Source organism: Stegodyphus dumicola, chromosome 5 (genome assembly GCF_044657685.1).
Source record: "Stegodyphus dumicola isolate Sdum_Otavi_A_Nest chromosome 5, ASM4465768v1".
NCBI classification, from domain to species: domain Eukaryota; kingdom Metazoa; phylum Arthropoda; class Arachnida; order Araneae; family Eresidae; genus Stegodyphus; species Stegodyphus dumicola.
This window is the reverse complement of record NC_140772.1, coordinates 199,571,112-199,594,172: the sequence shown is the minus strand read 5'-3', so window position 1 is coordinate 199,594,172 and position 23,061 is coordinate 199,571,112. Positions and strand designations below refer to the sequence as shown.

The 23,061-nt window shown below is 33.8% G+C and overlaps 1 protein-coding gene across 1 annotated transcript in view; it reads right to left on the bottom strand.

Moving 5' to 3' along the window:
- Positions 1-20,853, bottom strand: part of LOC118189787 (uncharacterized) — a 685,017-nt gene extending 664,164 nt beyond the window's left edge. The window contains exon 1 of the mRNA XM_085817532.1: positions 20,565-20,853. The gene's annotated coding sequence lies outside the window, so the exon portion shown is untranslated. The remainder of the gene's footprint in view (positions 1-20,564) is intronic.
- Positions 20,854-23,061: the final 2,208 nt, after the last annotated feature.

The following is a 23,061-nucleotide window of genomic DNA, read 5'->3' as shown; positions in this document are numbered from 1 at the left end:
TAGCACATTAAAAGAAATTCTTGAAAATCGTCTAATGCAAATATTTTACCATTTTTGTTTCAAAAGAGGGTAAAAAATTTGTTTTAACAGATATACTTTTAGTACTTAGTATAACAGATATACATTTCGTGTTGGAGTTTTAAAATAAATCAAATGGCCAAAAATTTGCTCAAGTGCTTATGAACGTAGTTTTTAAAAATACTTTCTTATTCTCTTTCAGTAGTTTAAACAATAAACTTGTAGAGACATTAGGTTATTTCGAAGCTGGGGAGATGAAAAATGAGCAGCGCCTTCGCCGGAACTCGAACTACGGGCCTCTCGAATTCGCGTCAAGCGTGCTGACCACTATACTATGAAGGCGGGAGAAATACATTATAAACTTATCAGATATTTTGGTTTATTCGATAAGCGAATAAATGTGTGAAAATTCATTTCTTTATTAAATTACAAAATTCGAAATCGAGGTGCGCAACTTTTTCGTTCAGACAAGGTATGATCTTAATTTCGTAATTATGTGCCTGTTCATCTCTGCTCTATGCGACACAAACACGCGCACAGGGGTAAACTCTGTTATTCTTATAGATAGGGTATCTGTTCGGCGGTTTTTGAAAACCTTCACACCTTGGAGGAATTACAAAAAAGTGTTTCTGAGAAAACACTACCCGTAACAAAATAATCGTTCTTCAGTCATCTCGAAAAGAGTTTGCGAGATTTCCTTTTCTTTTTATTACCATGGTGAATTATTTTTCGCCTTTTACAATATTATGGCTTATTTGAAAGCGTAGCAGTACATACTAATATCAGTTTTAATGTACCTAAGTTATAACTATAATTACAAAGAGTAGTAAAAATTGCTGGCATATTTTGATTCTTTTAGTACACTGGGCAGCCTACATGAGTGCGTGCCAGATGACGCAGGATTATATTTTTTAATTTGCTGCCATTTAAATTATTTGTCCAACATAGAAAGCTAGATTGCTAAGCATCGGGCGTTCACTGCTGAAACTTATTTCAATCATAAAGATTCTATACTTCCATTTTCTGCAGTTCCAAAAATAATCTTTCTTAGATTCATATGGGGCTACTGCAAACAAAAGGTTTCTAACATATTATGTTCCCATAAAAGAACTAGTAAAGTGCTTCTGAGTGGCCATTATAGACACCCCCGCGGATATTTTATGACGAATAATGGAAAGCATCCGTGTCGCCCACAAGAAGTTGTATTACAATACTTGATTAAGCGCAGCAAAGCTATGTACCTAAAAGAAGGATGCCTCTATGAAGGAATTTTGCTGTTGCACTTATTAGATACCCTCTTGATCTATAAATTGCAACCTGGTTTACAAATTTATTATAGCCAAGAGGTAAAAATCGAATTTCTTTGGCCAAACCCTTTGGCAACATCCACCTGATAGTCCGACACGACATTGCCTACCTCTACACTAATTTCGATTCAGGACAACCTCAGGACGGATCCAAATATCTTTTACTCCTTTTTCTTTTCTACCAGTTTCACGAAGAACTTTTGTACGATGGTATTTGGTATTTTAGGTTCTTCCATGCCACGAACCAACTACACATTATAAACATCCATGCCGTCTGCAGGATTCAAACCCAGGCCCAACTTTATGGCAGCTGGCAATCCAATGAACACTCTGACGAGTGTAGACAACAGTACTTTCTAACGAAAACTGGATCATACTCACATTCATATGGGAAAAACCGCAAATATTAACGCAACTATCCCGTTTGCCTGGATCGAGTTTGAATTTCGAGTGTTCTGCGGTTTGATTAACCCAGTCACTGGAAGATCTAAGAACAATGTGTAATGCAGCAGACATAACATTTGTTATGAAACATAATTTATATATTGACTGATAAATATTATTTCTGTACTATTATTTGGCTTAAATGTCATACACGGAATTTTTCTAATATACTATACAGGTGGAAGATGTGACACTCAATGAATTTATGATAATTTTTATTAATAAACGCTATTTTTAAAACATTTTGTCTTGTACCTGGAATGCATATATATTTTAGATAATTAATTTTTTGATTTTATCTGGTATCTCTTTTGTTATTCAAACTAAAAAGTAGGAAAAACTAAATACTTACAGAAGTATTTAAGCTCTAATTTTCCTCAAAAACGCTTGTGTGAATGAATGCGTAGGAAATGTTACAAAATCCAAAACATCATTTCTATGAATCAGCATCAAATTCAAATTTATGGTTGTTTATTTGGATTTAGTAAATAAAACGAGTTTTCATTTACGAGCTGCAAACACGATATTTTTAATCACAAAAAAGTATAGGATAAATATTAAATTCTAGTTTGAGCTTCATAACCAAGAACATGATCGATTAATTTCTGAGATAGCGGGATCTTTTAATATTAAACGTAAATTTCGCATTTACATATTTTATCAAATATGTTTTATTCATGGAACTACTCTTAAATTATTTTTAAAGGATTCAACTGTGTCATATGAAATTTAATTTTAAAACAAAGTTCTGCATTACTTATTCAAGATAAATATCATTGGTATATACATAGTCTACTAACACTAGGAACTGCTTCTGTTGAATATAGGTAATTCAGAGCTTTCTATTAAATTATAAGGCAAGTTTTCTTTAGATTTCTCAAGAGTTTTAAGCAAAAAGTATTTCTGTTTTTTGGAGCTCTTTTGGTATTGAGAATGCACAGCTTGCTTTACGAAACTCTTCAAAAGTGCGTCTAAATGTAAGTGACAGAGCACTTCATATAAGCTAACGAATAAATAAGTAAATATTTACTGGCTTAATTGTAAACTTAATTAAGATAGATGTAATATTATTACTTGAAGAGGAAAGGCGAAGTTTCACAACTATGGGATATTTTCTTTTTAGTAATTAATAAGATGCGGGTAATGATGATTACAATTAATATAAATCTGATGGTTTTTATACCATGCCGGAAAGACATCTAGTTTTAATTCTCTTTTTATTAACATTTTTCTTTTTTAAACTTTTAATTTGATAAATATGATATCACTGTAAATTTTGATTTAAAGTCTCACAAATTGAGCTAATTTAAATTTTGATTCAAAACCTTAAAGCTGGCAGGAGAAACATACCTGATCAAATCACAAGCGAAATTGCAAGATATGCAAATAGTTACTGTTTTTAAGTAGCTAATAATAAGAACAAGAATCGGGCAAATGAAAACGTTTTAGGTAACTACAGTTTCGGAGTTTAAATAGAATCTTCTTGAAACGTTACGGACGGCAATATGACGAAAACGAAACGTTCATGAACAACAGCCAGAAATTTGATTATTTTCCAGATAAATGAAGGAAAACGAATCTACTGGGGCCAACAATTGACAAACAAAAAATGCTTAAAAAGCTGATGGTAAATAGGGATTAGAATTGAGAGAGAGATTTTTATGGAGGTGAAATGCCCCCAGGAAAACTAATTTGCAAATGAAGTTACAGTTATTATCTCCATTGCAAATGCTGCTGTTTCAAACAAGCCCGGAGAAAACAGGTTCTCGAAAGTTTTCTCCGATTAAAATAGAAACTATTGTCACTACGCACACTAAAAGCCACAAAGGATATTGACTACAAGTAAGAAACATTATAAATAATTGCTTATCAGGTAATACAGGCGTTTTTCTGTACTAGACCCTCTAAACATTAGGTGTAATTCAGCTTTAAAATGATGTCAGTATAACTTATTTTAAAATGCTAAAATACATTAAACAGCTTCTCACATCATTCAATTCTTACAAAATTTTGCCAAATTCAAATAACGAAGCAAGTGGCTGTAAACCTGTTATCGCCCTACACCTGCATTTTGCTTTATAACAAGAGTGACGTTTAAAGAGATAAGAATAATACTAAAGAATTTTTTTTATATCTCACACAAAGCAATTCAATTTACTTTCTTCAGTCGGATAACATAATGCCTCCAAATACATAACTCTGAGAATACAAGTGAGTTCTTTCTGAACATTAAACAATATGCATTTTCATTCTACACAAACACGTTTTAAAAATGTCCAAGTTTCAGTATAATAATGACAAGGCCATCTCTACGCTAAGCTCAAAGCTTAACGTTATCAAATGATGCCACAAAGATACGACAAAATAAAAATGGAACACCTCAGACTTTGGAAACCTAATAAATGATAAATTCCAAAATAACAGTGTCGTAAAAACTATTCCGTCAAAACGTCTACGGACTACATTTTACATTGGTTATCAAAATTAAAGAATAATAAAAAAAGGCTCACTTATGAAATACTGCAACCAATGTCCAATGCTGTAATTATTTATGTTGCGTAAATACAATTGAACACAAAACTGCACTTCCGCGCATACGTTAGCGCCGGAAATAGGCAAATTCGGTGATTGACAATGTGGTGCGCAATAGATGCATGTTGGAATTCTAGTCTGTAATGTGTTTTGAAGTGAATGTGATTTCTGAGAGTGATCAGTATTTAGTATTTATGGTTCAAACCATCATTTAAGTGAAGTTCAAAAGTGGCGAATAGTTTGTAGATTCCAGATAGGTCAACCACAAATGGAGGCAGCTCAATATCTGAATATTCGCCAAAGTGTGGTATCAAGAATTTGGAGCCGCTTTTTAAGCACTCGATCCATTGACAGCCTGGTCTGTCAACTTGGTCGCCCTTGACCAAACAGCCTTGTCAAGGGAGACCAAAAAAACCAACTGCATCAGAAGACCCTTTTTTGCCATTGTCGGCTTGAAGAAACCACAAAGCGAATACAAGAGAATTGGTATTCGAAAAAACCAATGGTTTGTGCCCCACTCACTCCAGCAGAGAGAACTATTTAAACTGGTGCCGTCGTCATTTTCAGTAGAACCCAAAACGTCTAGGTCCTAGTACTGTTTACTGATAGATCCAGATATATTTTGAATAGTGATTCTAGACGCGTTTGGGTCTGGAGAGAGGAAGGAACATGCAATTTGCCTTCTCTTATCCAGTTTATATCCAGTTTCCGCGACCGCAGTGTAATGGTTTAAGGAGGAATCATGACAAATGATATGTCCGAGCTGCGTATCTTCCCAGGAAAATCTGTAACCGCCTGGATATATGTGCACGAGGTATTTGAATCCGAAGTTATAGTGTTTAGAGTTGCTGCTGGCCTAGAGGTTTCGCTGATGGATGACAATGCTCGGCCTCATAAGTGCTTTTTTAGAAAAATGTCTTGTTCTACAATACTACAAGCAAATCCCAAGAATACATGTCTAGTTCTACAATACTTGATCAGTACAATACTTGTTCGCAGCTTATCTGTGAGGTAAAAGCTGTTCTCTTTCATTCATTTTACCATTTTCGCAAGTTTATTTCATATTTAATTTCTGTAGCTGTTTTGCATATATATGTTTTCCATCTGGTAACATAATTAGCTAATATTTCAATTACTTCAACTACTAAAATATTTCTCATACGGACAAAATACGATCACATTTATCTAGCTACCAACCTTAAGAAAAGAAATGCTAAATGAAAACTCCCTAACAAACAGGCAGCCTGATATGTAGTTTAGAGGTTTACAAAGCAGATGTGACATCTAAGTTAGACTTTGTAAAGTAGGCTATAGAAGTAACTATTGCATTTAAGTTTAAAATTATGAAAGCGTTTCGGATTGCAAGCAATTGACTCGAGTAACAGAATAAAGAGTCTTATACCCTTTAAAACTGTTGCAAAATTATGCATTTTAATCAAAATTAGTGTAGAAGAATTGCAAGTGTCTTCCACGCTGAAAGTTTTAGAATATTGTTTAAATGACTGTTTGGTTTAAAGTATACTTATATTGCGATCTATCTTTATATTTTAATTTGAATTTCGGATTTTCATATAAAGTTTTTAGACCAATATCGTTTTTTTTTCGAACGGTTATTTTACAACATGTAATGTTTCGATTTTTTTTAGTCAATTTGATACAATGTTATGTTTAATTCTTTCTTCCAAGTGTTTCGAAGCCGTGTTGGAAAAATCCTGGTACATTTGAGATTCACTTTTTTTTGGTTTTATATGAGTATTTATGTAGTATAAATTTGTTTCTTTTTTTGGTTTTTGATCTCAGATTTACCAGGAGAACGAAACACGTTTTCGAAGCATATTAATCAGCTTTTATGAAGCTTTAATTCTTTTTACCCTGATGAGTTCTGAATTACAGTTTCAATAAAGGAAGATTAATTTTTATATTTTTATTATCTTGCACATATTTTCCCTTTTTGCATTTTTCGTTCTCGAGTTTGTACTACTATGATCATTTTTATTTTGAAATGTTTTGATTTTATGCTTAACCACTTTACAAGGATGCAATTATTAACAAGAAGTTCTTTGTTACTTCAGATCAATCACAGCACATCGCATTTCTTAAAAAAGTGATTTGTGATGTTTTTCCCGCGAAACATCGACAACGTTTATTTATCTCCTGTTAATATATAATGCACTAGATTTGTAAATCTATAATTTTCAGACATGTAATATTCTGCCAGAAAATTCATATTCTCGTGCAATGAATTATATGTGACTGTAGAAATCGTACGCGACCGTATAAATGTCAAAAACTGTCCACAAAATAAAATAATAAGTAAATACCCATGCATCATAATTTCTTAAGTTCTCCATATTTTAAAACAGATTTTTATTATTTTTGTTGCTGACTTCATGATTCGTCAATAAGTTTCTGAAATTTCTTTACTTCAACGGCTTTCACTGTAAAGCAAATGAAAAATAGAGCGCATTAAAAGCGTTTATTTACCTTTTATTAATGAATGTATACATTTGTTTACCTAGGGATAAACAAATAAAAAATTTCATTACCATCTCTCAGAAAAGTAACGAAATTAGAATTTCAAATGCAAACTAAAACGAAGAAAATTTTGCAGACGATCTAAAACAGGATAAAATATTTCGTCATGACGTATTTATTAATTATTACTTTAAAAAATGTTCTATCTGATTTCTCAAGATTTGAGTTTCTTTGCACAGAAACATGAGACGGGTTCTCAAATTAAGGAGAAGTTCAATTCTTTTACGAACTTCTTAAATCAGCTTAGCTTTTAGATACTTAAATGGATTTCGATTCAATCTTCTGAACAATTTTAGTCTCACTCGAAGAAAAATTTCTTCCTTCTCTTCAGACCCGCTTTTGAGATATATTTTGGTATTGAGGAATTATTTTAGTTACATTTCATCAAAATAGATAATAAGACAGAATGAAAGAAATAAATTTTCATTTATAGGTCTCGTGGACTCGCAGGAACTTTGCAAATATATTTCAAAAGAGATACTACTGTTTTGTCTAAAAGTAATATTACCTGTTGTCATGATATTTTATTTTGATTTTGGTTGTTGGCAGTTACGAAGAACGAAGAATTTAGGAAAGTAGTTCGAGCACTTGAAATATTTACGAGTAGCTTTTTTAATAGTTTCCAAAATATTAAAGAAAGAAACATCAGCATCAGTTACGAATCATTATTTTGGAGCCATAACTCTACTGTAAGTACAACAAAGCAATGATAAGCTCTGCTAAGTCTTTCATATTAAATACTATTATTTGAAAAAAATCTAACGATTCGGAACCCCCGTTAGATATGCTTCTTGAGTACATGAAATAAATTTTAGACGATCAGCCACAGGTCATTAATTTTCAAGATCTAAATTTAGATAGCCAACCAACTAGTGTGTTGAATGCTGTTACATCTTTCTTTCGTGGTTTTTGGTAATGCGTGGATAATTTACGTTTTTAATTATTTCATCATAAACGTAATAATAAAGAAAATCACTCTTTTGATAATTTATGGTTTCGAGGAACCATATCACATATTTACTCAATTACGTGAACTAAACTTTACAACTTCAAGAAAACAAGCAGAAGAATGATAGTTGCACTTTGGGCTCTTATTTTTTTTTCTGCTTTGTGTAATCTCCTTCCTCTCTTGCTCTATGATCAAATTTCACATTTTCTTTCTTTTATTGGAAAGCAATTACTTGAGCACGATTTACTGCCAGTGAAGAGAAAAAAATGAACACACTGGAGCTTAACAAATAAAAACTTAACAATATACTAACAAAAATAGATAAACGTTTAGTTTTGTGTCTTTCAATAACAGTCCCAGTAATTAATAAAAAATTCCTTCCCTTCCCGAACACAGGATTCCAGATTAAGCAATAAATTCACTTTATATGAAAGAAATACCCACTGAAAATTTATATTTCGTTCTTCTATGTAATTTCTTGGCAAAATTTCTTTCTCTCACGTATTCTGCTACGCATGCATAAATGACATTATTTAGTCTATAGGTATTAAATACTGTCGATCTTTGAACTGTGCAGGTCTGCTTACGTGTTTCATCTTTTTCGATAAATATGTTGAAATGTACTTCGAATATTTACTGTAATTTAATGCAAATGAAAGCTGAATGAATTTTGTATGCTATGTAGATTGTATGAAATTTAGCATACTAACTACTGGCCGACTAATACCAGATATTAAAAGAGGTTACGGACGTGAATGTATAAAATGATAGACGCTTTCATAATTTATTGGAATAAAATAAACCTAAATTTGTGAAAATTTTAAAGTTGTCCTAGGTTCATATAAATGATTGCATACTTCACATTGCAGTAAAGGTAAATAGAATACTAAGTGGTACTGGCAGATAATATCGAAATCTCTGTATTTGATAAATACTTAAAAGTACATTCTAATATTTAAAATAAGACAAGATCTTTTCCAATATAGAACAATATGCTCCAAAGAACTTTCTAGAAAAAGATATATACGTCAACGTTGTCTATTAATTCTTAAATTAAATGAGTTATTCTTATAACAATGCCCTTGCCTTCAAAGTGTGTCATTCTACTTCGTTCTTTGTTTACTTTAGTAATATAATTAACCTAAGAGATATAAGTCTTATGTCCCGAAACTTTTTGCCACAGACCAAAGGTGCTGATGACCAATGTACGTTTTCTTAATAGAAAAATGAAGCTGATACATATAGCTTTCTACGAAAACAAATTGGCGTATATTACCCTATATTGAAATATATTTTAAAAAATAACTCTTCAGTCTCCTAACCCTCTGTTATGCTTAGATACTCCCCTAAAGAATTTTACTCTATCAAGGCCAAAACCACCGAGATGGCCTTTCGTTCAAACGACCACAACCGTTCGTAACGGCATAGATTGCAATGTTGTTTACTTCTCTCCCCCTAAGTTATGCACTAGCAGGTGCAGTTTTCCCAAATGCATTGCATCAGTTTATTGCAGACAGTTTCTCCTAAAAGGTTAATGGAAGCTTCTTTGTTAGGAAGCAGGTTAGTAAAGGCTTCGATTTTCTAAGGAAAAGAAATTAATCCACAGATTTTTGAATTTTTGTTTTGGAGATAGACCCATATGAGAATATTGGATATATTAGGTATTAGTAAACATACGATTAATCTCGTAAGCATGTGATCTTAAGTTATATCTCTTCAATGGCAGCATAGTACCAAATTTTTGTTACTATTCTTGATAATCTCTATCTGAAAATAAGTTCTTTTCCTTAGCTTCTTTTATTGCAAGAATACAGCATTTGAAAGGTATGTTGTTGCCCACCATGTGTTTGTTTAATTGGATAATACCAAAAATGCAAACTCTCTCCTAAGCGAAAATAAATTCTCGGCGAATTTCTGCGAGAAACTGCCGCTTTCGTAGGGAAACATTTTGTGAGAACTGAGTTAGGTGGCTAGAGGTCAAAATACTAATATTTCATTATAAATGGAAGGGTACTTTAAGGCAGATAAAAAAAGCATCTATAACAGTACAAACTTGAAATTTTAATTTTTTGTTTTACTCTCAAGTATCATCAAGTCAAAATTTATTGTATTATTTCGTATAAAATATATGTATTTAATTATTAATTAAATTGAACGCACAAGAATCCCACACTTTTTCAAATGGATTATTTTAATTTTAAAATTTTAGTACGAAATGCAATAAATTTTGTTATATGAAATGTACATTAAATCCCAAAATACAGAAAATGGTACTAGCCAGGCATTTGGTTCATCAATTAATATATCTAAATTAAACTCAGTGGAGCAACAGCCCTAGTGGACAAGGCCAGCAGTGCCCCGAAATCTGCGTTCTTGACCGTGGTCCCCGGGGTGCGTAAGCATATGCCTTGAACAAGTGGTCAGCTTGTCGCAGGATCCCCAGTATTTAGTCCTCAAGGGAACTTGGTACTCATTTTATCGACCCAAGGGATGAAAGGCTGAGTTGACCTTGCCTTACTGAAATGGATAAAGGCCCACGCGGACAACGAGGGCAATGAGACTGCGGATCGCTTAGCCAAGCAAACGGTCACAGACTCAGATGCCCAATTCAACAGCCTTCCAGCACCACCCTCAACATCTGAAAAGTATTCTAAGAAAACAGTGTTTTCAGCTATGGCAGAGAGAGTGGAACTTCAGCCCCACAGGAAGACGCACCTTTGACTTTATACCCAAAGTCAGCACAGAAAGGCACTTCGCCATTGCACCCTTACACTATTCATAACAGGTCATGGCCCATTTCCCAGCTACTTCTTTCAACGCAACATATCTCTAACTGACCAATGCGTCTGCGGAGGTCACGGCACCCCGGATCACTACCTCTATGAACGTGAATTGACAACTGCTCATCATCTCCCCAGCCAAACCTCCAATAGAGAAGCTTTTAATAGATTTATTATTACACATAAGCCTGCAATATCCAAAATTTGTCAAATTGTTAGCATCACTAGGGCGATGGGTCAGGACATCTGCTCTCCTCACTGAATCCGCCAATCGCCTCTCAGTTCGTCATTAATACACCAATAAATGTATTTTACCATCAGTACCCAGTAGTGCACCAATCGCTCAGTGTCTCAGTTCTATCAGCGTCCATCAGTGTCTCAGCGCATTCTTCCTTCACGTATTAGCACTTGCACATGTAACAGTGTATCTACATTAATTATAACATTTGTTCCTGTAATTTATACGAACTGCGCAAATTCTATAATACTCAAATTATCTTTGCAATAGCATCTGCGCATTATGTATATATCCACTGTACTTAAATCTTTAATGCACTATCTTCTGTTTTGTATTCTGTTAATACCTTTGTATACGTATTCCGCTCTGTATATCACATTGTTAGTGTTGTGTACTATTTCTAAAGTTGCATCATGTTTCATGTATTTTATCAATGTATTTTCATGTCTCTTGTATTTTATCAATGTATTCCGTGTCTCATGCATTGTATCAATGCATTGCATGTATTTTGTCCTGTATTTTATCAAGTATCATGCTTTTACTAAGCTTTTGTTCACTGTCTGTACACCCTGTAGTAAGTATAGAATCTCTAGCTACCTCAATATTCCGAATATAAACACTATCACGCATTGGCAATATGCTTAAGTTTATGTATTGAGTGAAGAGTATTGGTATCTAATTACGCCTTATGTTTATGTGATTAATGTTTTTTTTTTTTTTTTTTTTTTTTTTTTTTTAAATTTAAGACCCTTTCTTTTTATGTCTTGCACTTGACTATTTATGACATGCTAATGTATCCTGAACTGCAATGTAACACAATCACTCATCTGCTCTTGTTGCACTGTGTATACTTTTATTAATTTAAATAAACTTGCTGCTTCTACACAGGGGAAGGCGTGGGACATATGCCTGTTTACCACTGTTAAACACCAGGCGTCCCCGTCTTCCGTCACCTGTCACCTGCCTACCCCGAGGATTGAACCCCGGACCTGTCGTGTTGCTGCGTAATGCGCTAGCCACTGCACCATTGGGCCTTATTAATACATCTACCCATTTAAAATGGGAACAAATTAAACTCCTGTACATTTATTGAAGCCATTTTTTCTATTAGGTACTGATGTAATGGATCGGATACTTGATTTAATCTCGGAAAAAATAAATTATGGCTGTATGACGCATTATCTTTGATAGGTCCAGTCTTTGAGATTTTTCGGGCCTGACCAGTTTTGCTTTTGATGTAGGGCCCATTCCATCTCATAAGTACAGTCCAACCAAATGAGGTGCTACAGCGGCCTAACTTTCTTAGTAGTGAACATGTAAAAATGGCAAGTAACAAGTAAAACAAGTAAAGCAAGAACAAGTAAAAGTGTCATTCGATTAATTTTTGTTATGTTACTCAGTCACATACACTGCACAAAATAATGTAAGCATCGTGTAAATAACGCAGTTTAAGATCATCGCCATATCTCAGAAACTCCAAGAAGGCATACTTTCCTTCAGGCAGAAAGTCACATGCGTTTTTCCGCAGCCACGTCATGGCATAAATTTGGAAATAAAAGATTCTAGTGTTTATGTCTGTGACTGTCCATGAAACATCTTGCAGTACGTTTAAATCTCTTGAAATCTAAATTTTATATCACGCATTTCAGCATCATTATAAAACTAAAATAATTAAAGCTGCCTGGTCTGTATGTTGGCATTTAATCTTTAGAGTTCCTTACTGAAAAAGTTATCTTGTGTCTTAAAATAGTGTATGCGAAAACATAATCCTGCATTTGTACATCTCCAGAACTTAAAGTATAATATGACTATTCGGGAACACACAGTTTAGCAAGCAATACAGAAAAACAAAATACAACTTTCAACAGTAAGTAATAATTCCTGCGTTAAATACGTGATCTCATGCATTTCAAAAATACATTTATAACCATGTACCAAATAATTAACACGAAGAAGGAAAAATCTATTTTTAAATTAATAATTAAGTACTTCATTAAGACATTTGAAAATCTATGCACTACTGTATTCATCTATTTTTCGCTTGGAAGATCCATTTCATGCATTTTGTGGAAGTACATTCGGGAAAATTCAAGCGAAAATTATTCATTTAAAAGAATATTTGGTATCGGATAATATTTATTCCAAATCTTATGTCTAATAGCAATTGAAACAAAAAGTAATCTTCGTGAATTTAAGTTGCATCTCCTCTACAATTAAAAACTAAAATTAATTTAATTCGACTGCTTATATAATTCCCGTTTCAGAAATTTAAAATTCAGTCAAAAGAATTTCTCGCGAAAAGATCGGTAAACGTATAGCAACTGTCTAAATTCAAAAATTCGCTTTTCCGAAATAATGTCGAGATTTCTCTTAAAATGCTAAAAAAAGACCTTTATACAAACATTTATACAAACGATAAAGTTCACTTTTTTAATTCATTGCATTCAATCCAATTTTAAGTCTTTTATTCATTTTTAAACAAGATGAACACTTAATGGATGCAAGAGTTGAGCTTAGTGTACTATTAGTTGCGCTTAGAGTACTATTAGTACACTGACTACCAGTATTTGGACACCTATGCAAATGACAATATCTGCGGTTTTAAGGTACGTCACGGATTCCGCCGGTATATATCGTGTAGGAAACAGCATCGGCTTCAGTCGCATGCAAGATGCATCGCAGTTCGGAGCTCTCTGATTTCGAGAAAGGTATAATTATCGGGTATCACAAATGTGGCTCATCAGGGACATATCTAGCGATCTGAAGTACCCAAAATCGACAGTGGCCTATGTGATTAAGAAGTGGAAGGTGAGCGGTGATGGCCCTCATCCTCGAAGAGTTTCAACAGGCATCCGGGAGTATTGTTTCAATGAATACTGTTCGTAAGGAAGCACATCTGCTTGGTTTTAATGGTCGTGCTGCTGCCCATAAGCTTTTGATCACAAAGTCCAACCGCGCTGCTCGGTTAATGTGGTGCAAAGCACATCGAAATTGGACCGTAGATCAGTGGAAACGGATTCTTTGGAGTGACGAATCAAGGTTCACCCTTTACCTTTCGAATGGCAGGGTCTGGGTCTGGCGTCTACCTGAAGAACATCTCCTGCCAGAATGCATTGTGCTAACAGTCAAGTTCGGCGAAGGTGGAATTATGGTCTGGGGGTGTTTCTCCTGGTATGGGCTGGGATCCTTAGTCCCCATTCATGGTAAGCTCAACTCCGATGCCTACTGCACTATTTTATTTGACAATGTGCTTCCTACGTTGTGGCAGTTTTACGGGTTGGACCCCTGTTACTTTCAGGACGACAATGCCAGTTGTAATGTTTCGACGTTAACCAAGGCTTGGTATGGTGCCAATGGAGTTCATCGAATGGACTGGCCTGCCTAGAGTCCAGACTTGAACCCTATCGAGAACCTCTGGGACGAGTTGCATCGCCGAATTCAGGGGTGCACTATCCGTGCAAAATCGGTGAAGGAACTTCTATGTCTTCTCCAAGCCGAGTGGAAGAAATACCACTAGCTGTCATACAAAGACTTGTGGAAAGTATGCCCCGGAGGGTCCACGCTGTAATTACCTCTCGTGGAGGCTATACCAACTGTTGATTTTGAATAAAGTTAGTTTTTCTTTTCTATCACAGGTGTCCAAATACTTATTGGTAGTCAGTGTAGTACATATGGCAAATTCGCAAAATTCACTTTTCGTTTGCAATCAATTTTGGTGGAAAACAGGATCAAACTTTTTCAAAGAATAGTGAACTCTTTTTATTGGAGCAAATACTTTCAGAATAATTCACTGTGTATTAGCAGTAGAAAAAGGGAAATCTTCACGTGACTTACCTGTTGTCGGGAGGATTATTTAGTTTCAAAGTAACTCTGGTAGTAATCTGCATGCCAGAGTTCTTTTCCGTTTGCACTTGGTTCCGTTTTCCTATTGGCTATTTATGCAAAATTTCATTATTGTTGACTCTTTCCAGCAACAGCAAATAAATAAACGACTTGACGTTTGACATTGTGCTTCGACTTCCTTCAACAGAATTTCTGGTTGGAGCCCACCAGCGGACGAGCGGTAAAGTCGCTAAACACTGGTAGTTCAGTCCGAGGTTCGAATCCCGTGAGCGGGCTGGCTGCATGGGTGTTGTCGTGGTTTTCCCCATGTGTAACGTGTATACGAGCCCCTTCCCTTAGAAAGTCCTCCACGAAGGCATCCCTCCCCTTAGCCAGATAGCCCTCGAGGCTTTGCCGTAATTAAATAACCTAACCTAACACGGAAAATCCCGTAGATAATTTTTGGCTATTAAAGAAAAGACGCCAAACTACGCGATCTTTCGACAAAAATGGAAAAGTTTTCTTCAAATATACTGGGTTAGGTGTAAACTTGATTACACGTGTTAGTTATTATTCTTGAGTAAAGACATATTTCCCCCTCTATCACGCATTCTCGAAAAAACAATTATTAAAATTTGAGACCTGCCTTCTACAGAAGAGCATTGCTGTTGAATATTTCCAAAGTTATGGAATCTTACCGGCCTCAATAAATAAATAAATAAATAAATAAATAAATAAAACCTAGCGAAAATAATTGCTTTTACAGTATATCTTCTTAATAAAAAATAATGGAAATTTTTAATGAAAAAATTAAATATAAATAAATGATAATATAATAAATTTGAAAGAAAAACAAGAATAGAACGTTAAACACATTTTTATTACTAAATAAGAATTCATGGTACGTTAAAAAATAAAACGCTTTCATTTCTCACCTGACCTTTCTGCAGTTTTTTGTGCTATTCTTCTCACCAAATAGACAGATCTGTTTCCGCTTAAACAAAAATCAGTGGACTGCAGAGACTAGACATCCCGCAACCTTAACAATAACGGCTCTACGGAAAGCATCTCCGTGATATTTCCTTTATATATTTTGCAACAAAATTCTCTATTCCTGCAGAAATTGTATGGAAGTTTTTTCCTTTACTGAATTCAACAACCCGATATTTTAAAGCAAAAAATACTACAATTTGCTCATGAAAATTATTGGAATTCGGAGATTAACAAAAAGAACGTATACGAAAAATGGTGACATTGCTTAACTGGAGGATTTTAATAAACATGGTTACCTCAAGAATGGTTATGTGCGTAGTTGCCAAAGTTTGGCACATTTTGAAAATTCGGCGAATTCTTTTGAGATCTTTGTGAGAGCACGTAAGTACCGAGAAAGCAAAATATGAAAGGTAACTGAAGGTACATCGGTAAACAGTGTGAAAACCACATTGGTAAGAAGTACGGTTTGCACCATAACCATCGTCGAAATATATAAATTGTCTAAAATATTTTACTCTCTAATTAAACTTAATAATATTGGAAGTATATGTTCGATTGAAAACATTCCATACATTTGTTACTGAGAAAGGTATATATGTACAGCAAGAGAAAAGTATTGATACGCTTAGTTTGCTTTAAAAATTCAAAATTTTATGACGAATTTTAAATTTAAGTATATTGATTTATATTTAAATCAGTAAAAATATATCCGCATGTGTTTAACACAATGTACAATGATGTGTAAAAAAATCAAAAGCTATTCTTTCATGTACTGATAAATATCAATGAAAAGAGTATTACGCATCTTACAAACAAAAACATTTCATTATGTCGTGGGATATTTTTGATGCTGTAAGTTGCGGGAGCCCACCAGCGGCCGACTGGTAAAGCTGCTGAATACTGGTAGTTCGGACCGAGGTTCGAGTCCTGGCGAATGGGCTGGCTGCATGGGCGTTTCCGTGGTTTTTTCCATGTGTAACGTGCATACGAGGCAATTCCCTTTAGAAATTCCTTTACTAAGCCAACCTTCCTCTTAGGCAGTAGCCCTCGCGTGCTTTGCCTTAATTAAACAAACAAACAAACCTAAGCTGCGTTGGTTTAATGTTAAGTACATTTGAAGTTTCGTTCCCAATTCTTCCTAAACATGCTCGATTGGGTTAATGTCTGACTATTTTAATGAAACTATTATCTGCAAGTTTCCAACACCACTTGCAACCATATATTTCCACATCTTTGTACCATATATCACCACCACCATCATTGTATTTTACCATCGCTTATCCCTGCACTAAATTGCAGCCATCTGATGACAGCTAAAGTTACTTTCATCCAACATGATGCCAAATTCTTTTTGCTTATTAATTTTAATTTTTTTGAAAATTCTAATCTCTTCTCTCCGTTAGCTTTATTTATGAATGGTTTTGGTCTTGGTGCTTGATAACTTTCTAATTCTTCTAATACGAACTTTTTTGCTAGTTTCCCAAAGTTACCAAAGTACTCAAAAACAATTTACGAAAGGATTTCATTTAGTTTTTTCAATAACTTGTTCGCCTCTCTCACTTCCCTGAGATGATCTGCCGGAAAGATACTTATTTTCTGTAGTTCCAGTATTTTTAAACTTATTTAGAATACACTTAACAGTACCATGACTTTTATTTACGTACTTCGTATTTTGCGAAGAGATTTTTCATTTTTGAACTATTTTATAACAAGCTTCCTGACATTATTTAATTTCCTTAAACATATACTACAGGGAGATAATATTTGTAAAACAATTTGAAAAGTGATTCGCTCTTCATAGTGATTCAACGCAAAATACCATTTCGAGACTATATCCCATTCAGAACTAATGTCCCTTTTGGGTCTTAAAAAAAAAGAATTACTTGCAAGCAACTTGTAAACAAGCAGAAATAAGCAATTGATTACGTAACTAGTTGTTAATGATTTAAAAAAAGTGTTTCATTCCAGAATTCGTTTTAGATGTTTCAACTATCTGCATATGTTTCCCTTTAAATTTTAAGCATTACTGATGCTTTAACAATTATCGTTATTATTAGTCCTCTAGGCTAGAGTAGACTGAAGGGGTACCTCTTGTATTATCGCCAAGTTGTTGTTTCATTTATCGCCAAGTTGTTGTTTCGTTTATCGCCAAGTTGTTGTTTCATTTATGGTAACCTGAGTAGTTGAATGTTCCGTAAATATGCTTTTACCTAGAATTGGGTGCTCCTTTGACTTTTTAAGTGGAAATATATTCATGTGTACAGGGACAAATGGAGCGCACAATGCCAAGTTTGCGCAATTCTCTGATTTAATATTTTATGCGATGTTTTTTACTTGCTTTATATAGGTGATTACAAGTATTTTTGAATAATTCGCCTAAAATAAATAATATAAAAGTAATGTCTTAAGAAACGGTGGATGCAATAAGACAGGTTTGCCAGTAGATTAGAAAAAGACTGGTATTTTCCCTTAGATTTATTTTTATTAAACTTCAGAAATAATCCTTTTACCATATTTCACGCAAGCAACTTGAAAACAAGCAAAAATCCTAAGTTTGATTCGTCATCCTAAAAATTAGGGCGCCATATTAAAAAAAAAAAAAAAAAAAAAAGAATGCTCAAATGGTATAAAATCAAAAAATGATTTGATTTTCTGAAATCAAGTCCTCATCATTTGGCTTAAAATCTAGTATCAATAAAATAAATTTTAATTCATTTAATTTGCAGCTCAAAAGCTTATTGTGTCATACAATTATATGATTGTGTCATAAAATTATATGATTGTGTCATAAAATTATTAAATATTACGGGATAGTGTTATACGAGCAAACGTGTAACATAATATGAAATGTTATACAAAGTTTAAAGTTATTTCCTTAAAGAGTAAAGTGAACAGAATCCAATATAGGGCTTATATTTCTCAAACTACTATTCATATATAGTATGTAAATAACGATATTTTGCGTACCAGCATGTCTCTAAAATGCGTTCTTCATGAAATTAAAATTAAGGATTGAAATTTACAACGCAAATTATGTTCTTAGCTTTACAAATACCTTAACTCTCTAACATGAAAGTTGAGGTATTTATGAAGCATCTAGTATAAGACGAAAGACGATTAAATATACTATGATTTTTCATGCATAATCTTTTCTGGTACACTTACCCGTCACAATGATTAAGGTTCCATAAAATCTACGTTTAAGTACTCTCTGTCAGCATTCAGTTTATAAGGCATTTCTCCCGCCTTCCTAGCATGCCTTCGTGGTGTAGTGGTCAGCACACTGAGTCGGTATTTCAAAGGACCATGGTTCGGTTCTCGGCGAAGGCGAATGCTAATTTTTCATCTCTCCGGCATCCAAAAATCCTGATGTTTCAAAAATCTTAAAGTTTTGTGATAAATGTTTAGTCTTTCTAAACTGAATTATACGTACAAAATGTTATTTCTTTTGTTTTGATTTGAGTCCTTTTTCCTAATAAGTTAAGAGCTTCGTTATTGTTGTGATAGTTAGCTTTGACTTAAAATACTTAACCAACAGTGTCAAACTATCATTAAAATATATTTGTGTTGACATTTAAGGACCTGAATATCATTATATTCCTGTGTGCTTAGATTTTGTTTCAGACAAGGTTACGTTATAATAATTGAACGTTTACCCAAGCTTATTATCATTCAGAAAAAAGTGTTGTCATCGGCAGTTACAATGTACTCAAGATTACTTGTTATGAAAAACCATATTGTTATCGTAAATGTTAAAAGCAGAATAAAATGCATAACTGTACAAGTAATTTAATGCTATTTAAAATATATTTATGTTCCTCAGAACAAAACGTTTAAAATTCGAAACTCTTATTAAAGGAATGAACTCCTATTAAAGGAACAATGTTAAATACATTCCAACTAATACGTTTAAATTTTAAACCGATTATCAGTTATTAAATAATAAATTGATGTGCCGTTAAACACGATAAAAATAAACGCAACTAATGCGGAATTGATTCGATAAAATATTTTATTTCCTTAGTGGAAAAAGAAATTGCAAACATTATAAGCATACAAGCAATCTTTTGTTTATGGAATAAGACCTAAAGTGCGCAATCCCTATTTTGATAGTTTTAAATAGGCGCTATAATTAACAAGTTAATCGTCAAAATAAAAAATTCAGGCTAAACTTTTAAAATACGTATTCAATTTACTTAATTTTTTAAACGCAAGATATATTAGTTCTAAATTTTTATAAAAGAAGTAACGTGAAGAAATGTAACTAAACGCAAGATACATTAATTCTAAATTTTGATAAAAGAAGTAAGAAGTATAATTCAAGCACAGAATCTTCTGTGTTTTTTTCATATTACTAATATTAAGACAATGCAAATATGATACGCATTGATTTCTGAACAATAAAATGATTTCATGAATTCCAAAAATTTTTTATCCAGATTGATAATTTATCTATCTATTTATATATATATATATAGATCTATTTCTCTCTCTCTCTCTCTCTATATATATATACATATAGATCTATTTCTCTCTCTCTCTCTCTATATATATATATACATATAGATCTATTTCTCTCTCTCTCTCTCTCTCTCTCTATATATATATATATATGGAAAAACTATTAATTGGTCAAAAATTAAAAATTAAAAATTGTTAACCAGTCCTGCGCTATAGCTGCAGGATTGAAGGGAGTGTATATATATACTTCTCTTTAATGAAACAAAATGCTGATGTATTCTTTAATTTAAAACAAGAAAACAAGTGAACTTTTACTATCTAAATAAGATATATTTAGCACATGCTGTATTGATGACCGTCAAAATAATGTTATGAAAGGCAAACATGTCATATACGTAGTTATTGCTATGTATCTGCCGCTATTTATATTATATACAGAGTTAGCTCAAACTTTTTCTATAAATAGACCATTTCTCTATACTTACCCAAGCATGAGCTTAGAGAACCACAGTCAAAATTCACTACACTGCATGAAGTCAAAGATAAGCAAACAACACTCTGTCTTTCATATTGCAATAGTTCTTTTGGAAACAAAAAGTACAACAGAACCAAAAGATAAACAATAGAAAGTCTCGATAAAGTCAGAACTCAGTTACTGAAGCACCTTTCATCGTGCATTAAAATTATAAAAAAGATCCGGCGAAAGTTTTGCTTCCGTGCGGCACGTTTTCTTTCACTCTACAAAGCATCGCAAACACGACCACATCAGATGAAGTGCCGAGAAGCACTGATCGCCATTCGCCAGCAAAGTCTTAAAAGGGGGCATGTCAGGAGGGAAAAGTTACTGTTGCGCTTGCGCGCGGATGGAGTTGGGGGAGGCAAAGGTAGAAGGCGAGGATGCCAATTTCTTTGTGGTGTTGTTCTGGGCATCTTCTCAACCGATTTCCGCGTCCTATTAGTCAAGCGAAGAACGTAATTGCCGAAGAAGTCAACTGTTAAACCGAAGAAGATATTAAAATTCTTGGCTTTATTTATTTGGTCTGTAAAGTTGGGAGATCCATAGAAAAGAGATGTGTTTTATTAAAACATTTATCATCAACATGTGTTACGCACTGCAAGAGCGTTCCTTTTAACATTTTGCAATTTGATTCTTTTCCCTCCAGTCTATTTTTTTCCCTCCAGTTTTTATTTTGAGTTTTCTAATTTTGAGAAGTTCCCAGATGAATGTCTTTCTAGGAAAGTTGAAATGTAAAAATTTCTAATCATTTGCAATTCGAAATAACCTAAGCTGAATTTTTTTAATTGCGCTTTTAAATAAAAATTTCCACTTCGTCATTGGGCAGTTTGAAACGAATCGTTTGTGGAAGATAAAACTCAAATATTATTAAATCCGTAACGTTGTTTATTTAAAGTTCAAAAAAATCGTTTGCACTGCTGTTTGCAGTAATATACGTTTTTTCTTGAAATTTAATGTTTAAATATGACATTCGAAAATAAAATTACTGCATTAAAGAGAATCTAATCAATTTGAAATTAAAACGCAGTTATTCTGTTGTTTTAATCAACAAGTTGTTTCAAGTATTCTTAAGGAAATTTTAAATAATTTCTTAACCTAAAAGAAAGCATTGTGGATCAGGCAATTTTTTTTTTTTTTTTTTTTTTTTTTTTTTTTTGTTAATGTACAGAACAGAACAACTCTTGTTTCACTCTAAAGCCAACTATGAGCCTTAATCTAGTTGGGAGATTTAATCAACAGCAGCGTTTATGTTTCCAATTGAAATAACCTAAAATCTGTGTAGTCAAAGTAATGATGTGAAGCACTATTGAGTATAAATATTCCCCTTCATTTCCTTTGCTCGACTATTTAGATTGTAGGGTCTTTATGTTAATTTGAAGCAGGAGACATGAAAATGAGCAATGACCTCACCGGGACTCGAACCTGGACCTCTTGAATACGCACCGTGTGTGCTACCATTACACCACGAAGGCATGCAGGAAGGAGGGGAAAATACCTTATATACTCCCCCTTTAAAGGAAGACTGGGGATTAGGGGACCCAATCGCCAAATCCTGGTAGTAAAGAATCATCATCCACCCCCTTTTAGTTCAGGCGCCACTGTAGAGACATTAGGTTATTTTGATGCTGGAGACATGTAAAGTGAACATAGCTCTTGCCTGGACTCGAACATGGAGCCCTCGAATACGCGCCGAGTGGGCTAGCGTTACGCCACGAAAGCATTCTGCGAGGAGGGAGAAAATACTTTGTAAGCTAATTGACAAAAATGTAGCGAAATAATCAACTTGAAGGACAGAAAGAGTTATCTCGCCAACACCATTGCACATTTAAATTATATCAAACGCGTGATGGTTGAATAAAGAATTTACAACTTCTGTTCAGTATTGTGCAATTTTACTTATTACGTGCTCCGCCCTTAGGCACTACACGGAAAGGGAGGGATGCCCCGTGGAAGTCTTTTTAAAGGAACCTGGCTCGTATCCACGTTAAACATGGAGAAAACCACGAAAACGCCCATGCAGCCAGCCCGTTCGCCGGGACTCGAACCCCGGACCAAACTACCATTGTTCAGCGCTTTTACCGCTCGGCCGCTGTTGGGCCAGAATTGTGCAATTCAAATAACTATTCATCTCCAGCATTACATTTCACATTCAGCAGAACTTCAAAGATAAAAATTATACCACTAATTTAAAAATGATGACGTTTCAGTTGTATAGAGATAAAGCACGCTGTCTGTAAACGATAAGAAAAGAGAATATCCTAATAAACGGTGAAATATTTCTGAAAAGCTTATTAAAATTATGGATTAGATTTTATATAATCAAAATAAGAATGAATTAATATCAGCTTATTTAAAATTATAAATTTCCATAAGTAAAAATACTTTAGATTTATCTATAATTCTACATTAATTGGAGTATAAATAGCTGATTAATTATCCACCAATGTTTAGTACACAGAACAGTC